A 12,096-nucleotide genomic window follows, 5' to 3' on the forward strand; every position below is an offset into this window, starting at 1 on the left:
AATTGCGAATCCAAGCGTGAGATGTGTCCATAGGTAGGAAGTGTTTCCGTAGCTGCTCGGCGAGTTGGTTGAGGTGTTCAATTATGAGACTTTTCACATGCTCACCCAGGTCCACGTCATTTTTCCCCCCAAGAACTCGTGAAGCGTAGGGAAACACAGGTGTGTGTTCCCACTCACACAACTCGCCCAGAACCGTAGCTTCTTTATCATTGCCTCAATCCTGTCTTGTGTGTTGAACACAGTTACACTGACTCCCTGCAGACTTAGATTGAGTTCATTCAGAGCTGAGAAGATGTCTGCTAGATAGGCGAGCATCTTCAGAAAATCTTCGTCATGCAGACTGGAGGCCAAATGGAATGTATTCTCCTCAAAAAACTGCTGCAGTTTGTGCTGGAGTTCAAAGAGCCTTGTCAGCACTTTGCCGCGGGACAGCCAACGCACCTCTGTGTGCAGCAGCAGTGATTTGTGTTTGCTGCCCATCTCATTACATAACAGTGTGAATATTCTTGAATTTAGCGGTCGAGCTTTGATGAAGTTCACCAGTTTGACTGCATAGTTCAGCACTGCAAGTAGATCAGCTGGCATGTTTTTGGCTGCGAGGGCCTCTCTGTCAACACTGCAGTGTGACCAGCTGACGGATTGACAGACTCTCCTAATATGAGCTATAAGCCCTGTGTGTTTCCCCGTCATTGATTTTGCCCCGTCTGCAAATTCCCACACAGCGCTCCCAGTCGATCCCATTGGTCCTCATAAAAACGTCAATTAAATTGAAGATTTCCTCTCCTGTTGTTCTGGTAGCAAGGGGCCGACAGAACAAAAAATCTTTTTGTACTGTTCCTTCAAAAAGGTAACGGACATACACAAGAAGATTGGCCAGATTTGCAACATCTGTAGACTCGTCTACTTGCAGAGAGTAATACTCACTTTTCTTAATACGGCTGACTAGTGTAGCCAGGATGTCTTCAGACATGGCATCAATGCGGCGCGACACAGTGTTATTGGACACAGGAATCATGTCCAACTTTTTTGCCTCTTTCTCTCCAATCATACACTCCACCATTTCTTTAGCCGCTGGCAAACACTTCGTCTTCAGCAATTGTGTGCGGCAGCCCCTTTCTCCCTACTCTGTAACTGAGCAGATATGAAGCCCGTAATGCGTGAATGAAACTGCATTTGTTTTTGGCTTTTCTGCAACTCCTCCAACTTTGTTTTAAAAAATGTAAGGGGCTTTTGACTTATATTGCCATGTTTCGTGTGCAGGTGACGACGGAGATAAGAAGGCTTTAGACAGCTGTTTGCTAGAACCTCACTGCACACCACGTACTGAGGCTTTGGGCAATCTGTATCGCCGATCCAAGTGAAGCCCAGACCCAGATAATTTTCATCATATTTCCTTATTTTTTTCCCCGTCTGGTGTTCACCCTCATCACCTCTTTTTTGCCGTCTCCTTCCCTTCTCTTTGGTTTCCTCCGGCGCATCATTTCCTGACTCCCTGAATCCCTGCTCTATGCCATTAACTATTGACCCACTATTTCTTCCCTCAATGTTAGATGTCGCATTCCAGCAGTGGCCTGATCAAAGTAGCAAACTTGTACAAGAATGAGATCTTTATGGATTTTACCTAGTTGGTTGAAGAATTTGGCCTTCCACAATGTCATTTTTTCAGATATCTCCAAAAAAAATTTTTTTCACCACTTTTCTTTCAAAAACTCCTGCCAATAGACTAGAGGACTGCATTCATAAAGCCCCTAATGACAACTCGATATCTCAGATATATGACCTCTTATTATCAGTTGCTTCACTTTCCTTAGGCCATCTTAAAGGGATAGTTGGTGTTTTTTGAAGTGGGGTCATATAAAGTACATATCTATAGTCGTTCTGTTCCCTACCGTAATCATCGATCAGTGCAGCCTCAGTTTGGAGCCGCTCCAGCCCAGACACTCAGCTTTGTACTGCAGTGAACGGAGAAAAAACTAAATTTAACCACCTAAAACAAGGCTCACTTAAAAAAATCTATAACAGTTCAAGTGTACGTTGTATAGAGAAAATTCACACCGCTTTACATCACTGTCAGACCACCCTTTCTTTTGGCACTACATTCTCTCAACCGTAGAACCTCCGTATCCCTACGCATTAGTGCAACTGGGCAACAGATGATCTGCGAGTGGCGAAATACAGTGTGAGGCCCAGTTGCTGAATGAGAGGATTACTTTAGATAAAAACAAAACTTAACAGACCGTAGAACCTCCGTATCCCTAAGCATTAGCACAACTACTTAGGGATATGGAGGTTCTACAGCCCTTTTTAGATAGAAAAGGCGGCACATTTGCTCCAAGGTAAGGACGGCAATGTGCCGGCCTCTTTCTAAAACGGAGGTGTAATATTCCTCCTTTTCCAAAAGCCGCCTCTGAGGTAGGCACTGTGACGTGACGTGAAGCTCGAAGTTTGGCTGTGAACAGTGACAATGAATTTGACTTCAAAATAAGAGCTTTACATTGCACCCCATTGGAGTTTAGAAATGGGTTCTTAGCTGGGGGCTTTTAATTTGAAAGTAGCGACCGCTCTTATTTTGCCGACACAACAACAACCTAACACAACCAAACAGCTACAGAGGCCGAGGAGACGCTAGCATCTCCTGGATCTCAGCGGCTGTCCAGTTGTTCATCTTAATGTCCGCGGATGAAGTGATGAACTGACTGCTGTGATCAGCTGTTTCCTGGTTTTAAAATCGACATCTCCGCCCACCTCACACAGAGGCCGGCACATTGCCGCCTCGGATTTAGATAGCAGGCGAGGCGAGGCGAAAATAAGTGTACCCTCCGAGGTGGAAAATTGGCGGACCAAAACAGACCCCCAATTTGCCGGCCTCTGTCTAAAGGCAGGAACACAACGGGTCAGACAAGAGGCAACGGAGTGGTCGGAGAGTGGTCGGATAAGGCAGTTGGACGTCTGGGCGGTGTGTGGGGGCCTTAAAACCGCGGACCGAGCCACCAAAAGGATGGGCAACTTGGCAGCTTGGTGCCCTGTCTAAAAACGGCTAAAGTCTGATCCAATTTAAGATACTTCACAGGATGCATCTGACCATGAGTAGACCTGCCCAATTCAATGGCAACTCCATGGCAACGCGGATGCGAGAGGACGCTGGCGTGAATATCGCTGCTTCTTGACCATGACAAAACGGCTTTTTTTCTGTTAAAAGAAGAAAGCCAAGTTGTCTTTACAAGCTCTGAGGCTGTGCTACTATCTTTTGAGCCTGCTCACCTGAGGAATTGGCTCCATGGACTCACCTTTCTCCGCTGATCAGCTGTAAGCCTCACTGATCATTTTATTCATTCATTTATTTTTATTTATATTAATGCAATGTTTTTTGTCTTTATTTTTAGACAATGATTGGTATTTGCACTACTGATGTCTTATTTCATTACTAATATTACTATTCTAATGTATTATTATTATCATTTCTATTTTCTACATGTGTTGACCAGTCTCTCAGGGGTGGGTGGTGGGTGGCGACATAGTTGTTGTTGTTACAATGCATTGTATATTATGGATAAAAAACACATAAATACATCTGATGTTGAGATTTGTCTGCTACTTGAACTTTGTTAAGCATTTATGTGGGCTCTAATATGAGGTGCAGTTAATTTGCAGTTTCTAAGGCTGGTAACGCTAATGAACTTATCCTCTGCAGCAGAGGTAACTCTTGGTCCTCCTCTGCTGGGGTGGTACTCATGAGAGCCTGTTTCATCAAAGGGTTCCATGGATTTTGCGACTGCACTTGAGAATACATTCAAAGTTCAATTAATCAAAGTTGAAATTTTCCGGATTGATTCACCTTCATGTCTTAAAGTAATGATGGACTGTCGTTTCTCTTCACTTAGCTGAGTGGTTCTTGCCATTATATGGATTGGAACAGCAAGAAAGACAAAAAGAAAATAATAGTATACACATTAGAGGGCATCAGACACGGCTAGCCTGAACAGGTGTTTTTTTAGTAGCACCTTGAAGGAAGCAACACAAGTCAGGATGTAATAAAAGCATGGATATGGGTCTCAGCAATAGAGTGGGAAAGTGAAGGGCTAAGTGAGGAGATGTTCTTAAGGTTGGAAAAAAGCTGTAATGTGTTTGATGTATGCATGAAAGCAGAGGCTGGAAAAAAATAACACCGAGATTTTTAACCTCAGCAACAGGTGATACGATGAAACCAGGGATGAACAGTGTAGAGTGAGAGATTTTGTGAAGGGTATTTTGTTGCAGTAACCAGAGTAACCAGCAGCTGAAAACAGGTCATTGATAATCTCGGTAATGGCAGTACCTGTGGTGGAGTAATTGAGTACTTTGAGTCTCAAACATAAACATTAGGTGTGATCCTAGATGCCAATGCTCACACCATTCAGATGGATGTTGTAACAAGAGTACAAATACTCTACATAGTGGGCATTGTCAGGAGGAAACCTCCATTCAGGCTGTTGAGGCAGGACAGTAACAGATGGAATGTGTCTGATCACATTGCTGTCATCCATGAAAAAAACACCAGTGTAAGATTGATGATGAATGTTGCCAGCCCATGTTGTCTTGACAAGTCTCCTTATCTTTTCTTTCTTTTTTATTTTGTGATGTGATCATCAGTGCTACGGCTGTTTAAGCACATGCGTTTTGGGATCTGTATGTTTAAAGCTAGTGTAGACTACAAGAATGGACACTGCAACAAATTATTTTTCCTGACTGTTGTAACATGAATGTGTATGCACAAATAACACAGATGATTTTCTCTCTAAATTGATAATTTATTTATTCAGCTTCAAGATATTAAATCTTGCAATGTCTTGCTCTTCAGTATTTGTTGGGTAATGTTGCCATCTCTGTGATTTGGTGGTTGTTGGGCCATAATTTGAAAAGTTTACCAGTGTGAACATATTTTGATAGAAGCAGAGAAAAGAAGACAGGAGACTAGAACAAATATGTGAATGCCTGAGCTTTCTGGCTGAATGCTTACCAAATGAAAATAGGTGGCTGTTCTTTGCCATCCCCCACCCCACCCTCTGTCAGGGTGAAAGGACCCAGCTCAAAAGGCTTTTTTCATATTTCAGCCTTTTTTTTATGCTGGTGAAAGGAAATTGCAGCTGGGTGTGAAGACATTTCAATTGTACGTCATCTTCATGTGTGTGTTTGTTTGAGTGTGGTCTCATTTTGTTAGTGTCTTTTATTACACACATGCATCAGGCTAAGCCTGACAGCCACTGTAGAATTTAAGCAATTACAATATAGAGCAGTAGATACACTAGCAGTTGAGTTAAAGGAGGATTCTTATTTTTGCCATCATGCTGTCCTTGTATCTTTCGCCCCTACTTCTAGCCCCGCTTTATTGGACCATTGCCATCTTTAATCTTGGATTTAATTTTGATCTCAACTATATACCCATAAAATGTTCTGACTACATCTTGCACGGTTGTAACGCTGTCATGCTGACAAAAGTCTGCCCTCAGACAGACAGACAGACAGGCAGGCAGGCAGGCAGGCAGGCAGACAGACAGACAGCGATACATACCTGACAAAGTATTCCAAATTGCTTCTGTGTTAGTTCCTGTTACAAAATGTGTTTCCAGGAACACATATTTGCCAAGATGACAGACACACGGACTCATAAACTCATAAAATGATTAAAAAATGTTCACTTTATGAAGATAAAAGATTATGTTTAATGTGCATAAATGAAAACCTAAAGATTCACAACAATGTATGTTTATGTAACGCATCAAAATGAATGTGTAAACTCTGCGTTAATATGACGTGTAGTGTCCATTGGCCAGGATAGTCTTCATCAAATACTCACAAAACTGAACTCAACATCATTTAACAGGATTTTCCTACAGTTAGTGGTGTGTCTAAAGATTGTTTTAATTATTGATGCATCTATTTATCAATCACTACATTAATTGTTCTCTTTAATATATATACAGACATTTGTTTACTGTAATACCAATACATGACTGATAGTATTATACATGTATGGATTGCACAAATACTTCAGACAATGCAATGTGTGTGTGTGTGTGTGTGTGTGCGTGCATGTGTGTGTGTGTTTGTGCAAACCTGCCAAACAGCTGAAACTGAACAGCGCCCAGCATTTTACCTTTTAAGAGAGAGAAGAGAGAGAATGAAAAATGACTGAGGACTTTATCCAAGAGCACTGAGAAATGCTCTTTCTCGCTGTCTCTCTCCTTCTCTCTTTGTGTTTTCAAGTCTTTTTAAAGAAATCTGAACCCTCCTCTGCAACCTCCCACCCCTCCCCCTTGCCTGTGAAAAAAACCTCTGAAGTTACAGCATAGTCACCCTCCTTTTGAAATGGAGTGTGTGTGTGTGTGTGTGTGTGTGTCAGAGACAGAGAGAGAGAGAGAGAGAGAGAGAGTGTAAGCTGCTTTGACTGATGTGTTTCTTTGCTTTGCACACACACAAAACGGCTGCTTTGTTGTGATTATGCAGATTGACTATACATAGCACCATTCAATCACACCGCAGAGCCATATGGTAACAGCTTGTGAGTGTCTGTTTTTGTATTGTGTATATGGTGGAATTTCCCCTGCTTAAGGCCATGCACCTTTTTCAATGGTAAGTCTCCCTGGCCTGTGTCTGTTCAGCAAAATGTGCAAAGTCTCTTTAACACCAACCGAAACAGTAGTGTGTGCAACAAGCGGTTCAGTTTAATTCTGTAGAAAATGTAGAGTTTCAGGTGACTAAAGCTGTGGAAGATACTCCACTCCATTCAATGCCGTTTTTTTGGTTCCTTCTTTATTAAGGTTCCACTTGAGCTGAACTGATACTAAAAGGTGGAGATAAAACACCACTGATCAGGTCAGAGCAAATCACAGCAACTTAAATAGTCCTAAGTTAGTGATATAGACTCATCTAGGCCATGCTGTGTTTTGCATAGCCTGCATGTATTCTATATGATTATTAAGCACACAAGGGAAAGTCAGGTTCTTCAAAACACGGGGGAAAAAGTCTTTCAAATTACACTGTGACAGTTACAAGTAAGCTATATTCCTCCTCTTGCCTTAACTGAAAACAAGGAGAAAATGCCTTCCGATTAATGAGTCACTAGAGAAAGTAAAAAAAGACATTTCTACAAGTCATAAGTCAGGATATCAAATCATGGTTGAACAAAAAATGTACACCTCATCTAGTAATGTCATCTTTAAGGCTACATTAATCAAACTATTGGTCTGATTGTATGGTGAACTAAAACACTATATACTTGTCCACCAAAATTATGATAATTTGAACAGAGGCTTACTTGTCTCTCCCTCAGTGGTCCTGCATGGGAATACCTGCCATACCCAATACCCGCCCTAGCTAGGATATATGCCTTGTGTGTAGAATTGAATGTTAACTGAATTAAACTTTTATCGCTTTATTGTTAAGATTGCTCTGCAGCATTTTTCTGTATTGGCTGGTGTTGTCATTTCAAGACATCGTCTTTAGCTTATCTTTAAATGGGCTATTGTGAGAAACAGTTGGAAAATGTAGCCATCAAAATCAGAACACCAGTAAACAGGTGGTTGGTAGTTAACATAACACTTTCAAGACGATGTAGCTAGAATGTGTTAGCTATGTAAATATATATGTTTTGGCATATGAGGACATCAGGATTCAGGACATCTGGTGTGCAGAACATTCTTTCAACATACGAATAGGAGAAAGGCATGAAGGAAAAACTCTCACTTTATCTTCAAATGTAACATAGATGTTGACACAACAATCCAGACTTTATTTCTTTCATTGCTTTTCCTAAAACACCAGTGAAGATAAGTAGTTTGGCTCAAATATGCATCCCCTTTGATTGCTGCCTGGCAAATGGTGCATAGTTAAATGAATCAATTAGATAAAAGATTGAAATTAAGTTTTGTGTGGACAGAGGCCTCTGAGAGGCTCTGCGCTGCACTGATGCTTTATTCCCGGTGAAGGCCGTGAAAGACGATTTGAGATGGCTTTGTGAAATGGGGGAGCCTCTCTTTAAAACACTGGCAGAAGTGATAAAAGAGCAGGCGGCCAAGGACAGGCAAAAACACATATAAACTCCAGCTTCCTGACAGGCAGTAGTCAAACTGTTTTCTGTCACTCGTTTATCCAACGAACTACAGATACTTGATTATTATGTGTAACTGAGATTAGTCCTGCTATTACTACAACCAAGCACAGATTTAATTCACTACTTTGTTATATACTATGTGGATTATATATATAATAGCGAGAATGACAATCAGTAGAGCACAAAACTACACCAAGAACCAACAGTCCCCTTTAATTCAATCAAGTTTAATCTAGCATCAGACTCCATAGCCCTGTATCACTCTACATTTTAAACCACCTGTGGCTGCTAAGCCGTAATTTAAGATTACCAAAACTAGGATCTGCGTTAAACTGTTAATCATAGATACAAGCAACCTTAATATGCCTGATTTTTTCATTGAGACCATGCATTATTCCCTGAGAAATTAACATAAATGTTGAAAAATGCCCACAACGTCCCATTATCTGGAACCGCACCATAAGTTAATGGGGGCTGTTCTGTGCTGAGACTCATCCTTCATCCAAGTTTAGTGGAGATCTGTTTAGAAGTTTTTGTGTAATCCTGCTGACAAACCAACAGACACAGGTGAAAAGATAACTTCTTAAGTGGAGATAATAATAATTTATTCATATTAAAAAACTGTTTACAGAGCACTTTGACAGACAAACCCGTTCTGAGAAGTCAAAATTGACTGTGTGAATGTTAATCTAAATTCCCAACAGAATTTACTTGCACACTATATCTTAATTAGTGTAATGTTTTTGATATTTGACTGCTGAAATGCTCTAAAGTCATCAAGTCATTCAAGTCTCCTTGGGTTTCTATGATATTTTGTGCAGGGTTTTTTGTAACACACATTGACATAGCATTGTTATTGTGGAGTTTTTCTGTTACAGGTAGTTTACAGTGTACAGGACAGCAGCAATAGAAATAGCTTGGAAAGCTTTTGCATGCATTCCTGAACAAAAATGAAAACTTGATTGTAGTTTTCAGCCTACAGCAGCACTTAAGGGGTGTGGCCCACGAGAGAACCAAAATAACCATTTTCTCTGGATCATCATATTATCTTAGGTAAAACTTCCCTTTAAAGATAAAATATGTAAGATTCCGGCACTTCTTAAAACAACTAGACATATTATTACTCATTGGTTGTAGTCAGGGTTCGAATTACACAGTGGCTTTCGGGGGAGCCCTATTTTCCAGTGTGCACCACTACTAAACATGTCACACGCACATACGTAATGCGCAGCAACGCGATCAATTGCAGGGTAACTGCGAAAAACATTCTACTTTTACTACAGACAGTTAATACTGTTAATAGCATTTCAGAGAGGCTAAATAACAACATTATAAGGCTACTGCTTCAAAATCAAAGAATACACTTAATAATCAGAGCAAAAAAATAAATAAATAAATACAAAATCACAAAATCAGCAGGGACAGTCAAAGTTGTTCTGCTTCTCATACACACTCCTTGAAGAATCACATGTGGTAAAACAATAAAGCTGAACATTTGTCAAACATCATATAGCAAACTTAAGAAACTTTAGAAATAAAGAGACTTCTTGTGCGTGTATTATTATTATTTCCATTGCTGATATCAGAAAGGGATGAGTGCAGCTTTAACAATTGTATTTGGAAAACACGAACAGGACACATGCAGAAGCACAATTTCTCACTCAGAACTGAGATCAGAACTGTCGTTTCCTTTCTCTCTGTGGATTGGTACAATGCAGTGGCGTGCGCAAACTTTTTGAAGGGCAGGGGCGAAAAGAAAACTGTTTGGCTCCCAAGAGAGCAGTTTATCATGTTCTAACCAGCCAAGGGGGCAGTTTAATGTGTTTTGCCAACCAAGAGGGCACTTTGGCACGCTTTTTTGGCTCTCAGGAGGGCACTTTAGCGCGCGTTTTGGCTCTCAGGAGGGCACTTTAGCGCGCGTTTTTCAACAATTGGGCCACGAGGGGGGGCAACCCCCCTGCCCCCACCCTTGTGCACATCACTGGTACAATGGGTGGGTAAATTGAATTAGGGCTGAAAGTTCTGTTTACAACCACGCAAAGAGAGCAGGCTCAAACGCACTGAAAGCGATAATAGATGCGAGTCAATTATCGCTTTCAGTGCAGGCAAGTCTGATGCCTGCAGTGATCAGATCTGACATGCCAACACCACAGAACAAGCAGTATTTTAGAAAAAGATCGCTATTTATGCAAAATCTTTGGATATTACAGATACCCTCATTAATTTGCTTGGCCTATACATTTATTTTGTTGGGTGCTGTTACTTTCCTCAGTAGAACACCGGTAAAGCCCCAGCGGACCAGCCATCTCATTTCATCTTTTATTTTTTCTTCCAGCTGGGTTAAAGTCACATAAAGCACAGCTAATCATAAATCTACACTATGTTAAATAATCGCTGTTGTTAGGTTTATATAGCAGGCAGCTCCCGGTCGGTCAGAGCGCAGCAGAGCCCGGCCGTGACGGTGGTGACGGCAGCAGCAGTCACACCGAGGATCAACAGTTGAGGAGCGGCGGAGGCTCCGATCCTCCCGCCGGACTTTAACGGCTTTTATCTTCGCGTCATAACGCTTTCGGTGCGTGTTCGGCCATTTAAAACAATAGGTTTACCTTATGTACAGAAAAACAAAATCTATGTGACACAAAAATGAACAGTGTATTAGAGCTCCCCCTAAATGTCTCAAAGTAGGCTTTCAGGGGAGCTCAGGTCCTTTTCAGGGGAGCCGAGCTCCCCTTAGCTCCCCCATAATTCGAACCATGGTTGTAGTCATTGTAGAAAATTGTCTGCATGCACTGATTTTATTAGTAGCATCACGTGAGATGATTTACAATGCATGTAATTGTTCTGTGGGTTCTATTCAGAGGCCACTAAACCAGTACCGTATAGGCTGGAAAAGCTGCACCAGATAATATAAAATGTCATAATTCTCAATAATTTATTGGTTATAAGCAGTAGGTGATTTGTTAATTTTTAACAGGGGGGATGACCCAATGGGAGCACCACCCTGCCCCAACACACCTATGTACACCTCCCAAAGGACGCTGTTGCAGGACGCCTTGACCATAACTGTGACATTTCTAATTCTTTAATTCCATTGTATCCAGTTATCTTCCTTCTCTCCCCACTGCAATTGTCTTTTTATAACTGTATTAAATTAATGAGTAAATACACCTTTAAATTGTATGCAGTGGACTGAGTTTATTCAGGCAAGTTTTCTCATGTTTCTCACAATACACTACAAGCAGCATTCTTTTAAGTTACATGACTGACATGACCCCTTTGAATTTTTTACCATCTAAATTCCTTGAAGGACACACAATGAACATTGTGCAAAATAGCAGAGGCCGACTGATTTATTGGTATTTGGCATTATCAGTTTACCGGCTGATTTATAAGGTTTTAAAACCTTATATATAAAAAGTATAATGCAAAAAAAACATGCTTGGGGTAATAAAAAATTGGTGTAATGACATAGATTGTCCAGAATAGTGCGTTTCAATGGGGGATAAAACAGCTGGTGTCAGGAGATGTAGAGGACCCCCCACACCACCCAAACTCAAACCAACAGCCAACTGCCTTTATCAGACTTCTTGTCTGACCCGTTCGGCAGCAAACTTGCATTTAACACACCGCTTGGACGTGCTGCCAGCTCCACAGTAGCGTGTATGTTCTGCGATAGTGCGAGATGCAATAGGTGGGTGGCGCTACATCAAAACAGGAAATGACGGAACAGAGTGTATAGAAAAACAAAGCGCACACAGTGTTCCGCTGATACGCTGATTCACTAGTACACCACCAATCAGAATGGTCATACAGCTAGCACACAACCAATCAAAGAATCCAATGGCTCAGACGGCTGACAGCCAACCTTCTCAGACTTCGTATGCTGAATCGGAGCAGACAACGTCCGCGCGTCTCTGAAAGCTTCCAACGCAGCCGAGTCTCCCCAAGCGCTTCAGACATCCAACGGTTTGGCCAGTGTGTTCCTGCCTTAACAGCTACCTCACTAA

At 41.4% G+C, this 12,096-nt stretch overlaps 1 protein-coding gene across 1 annotated transcript in view; it reads left to right on the forward strand.

Moving 5' to 3' along the window:
- lrp5 (low density lipoprotein receptor-related protein 5) overlaps window positions 1-12,096 on the forward strand; it is a 104,184-nt gene that overhangs the window by 49,422 nt on the left and 42,666 nt on the right. The gene's annotated exons all lie outside the window — the stretch shown is intronic.

The sequence above is a fragment of the Sparus aurata genome, chromosome 8 (assembly GCF_900880675.1).
Source record: "Sparus aurata chromosome 8, fSpaAur1.1, whole genome shotgun sequence".
In the NCBI taxonomy this organism is placed as follows: Eukaryota; Metazoa; Chordata; class Actinopteri; order Spariformes; family Sparidae; genus Sparus; species Sparus aurata.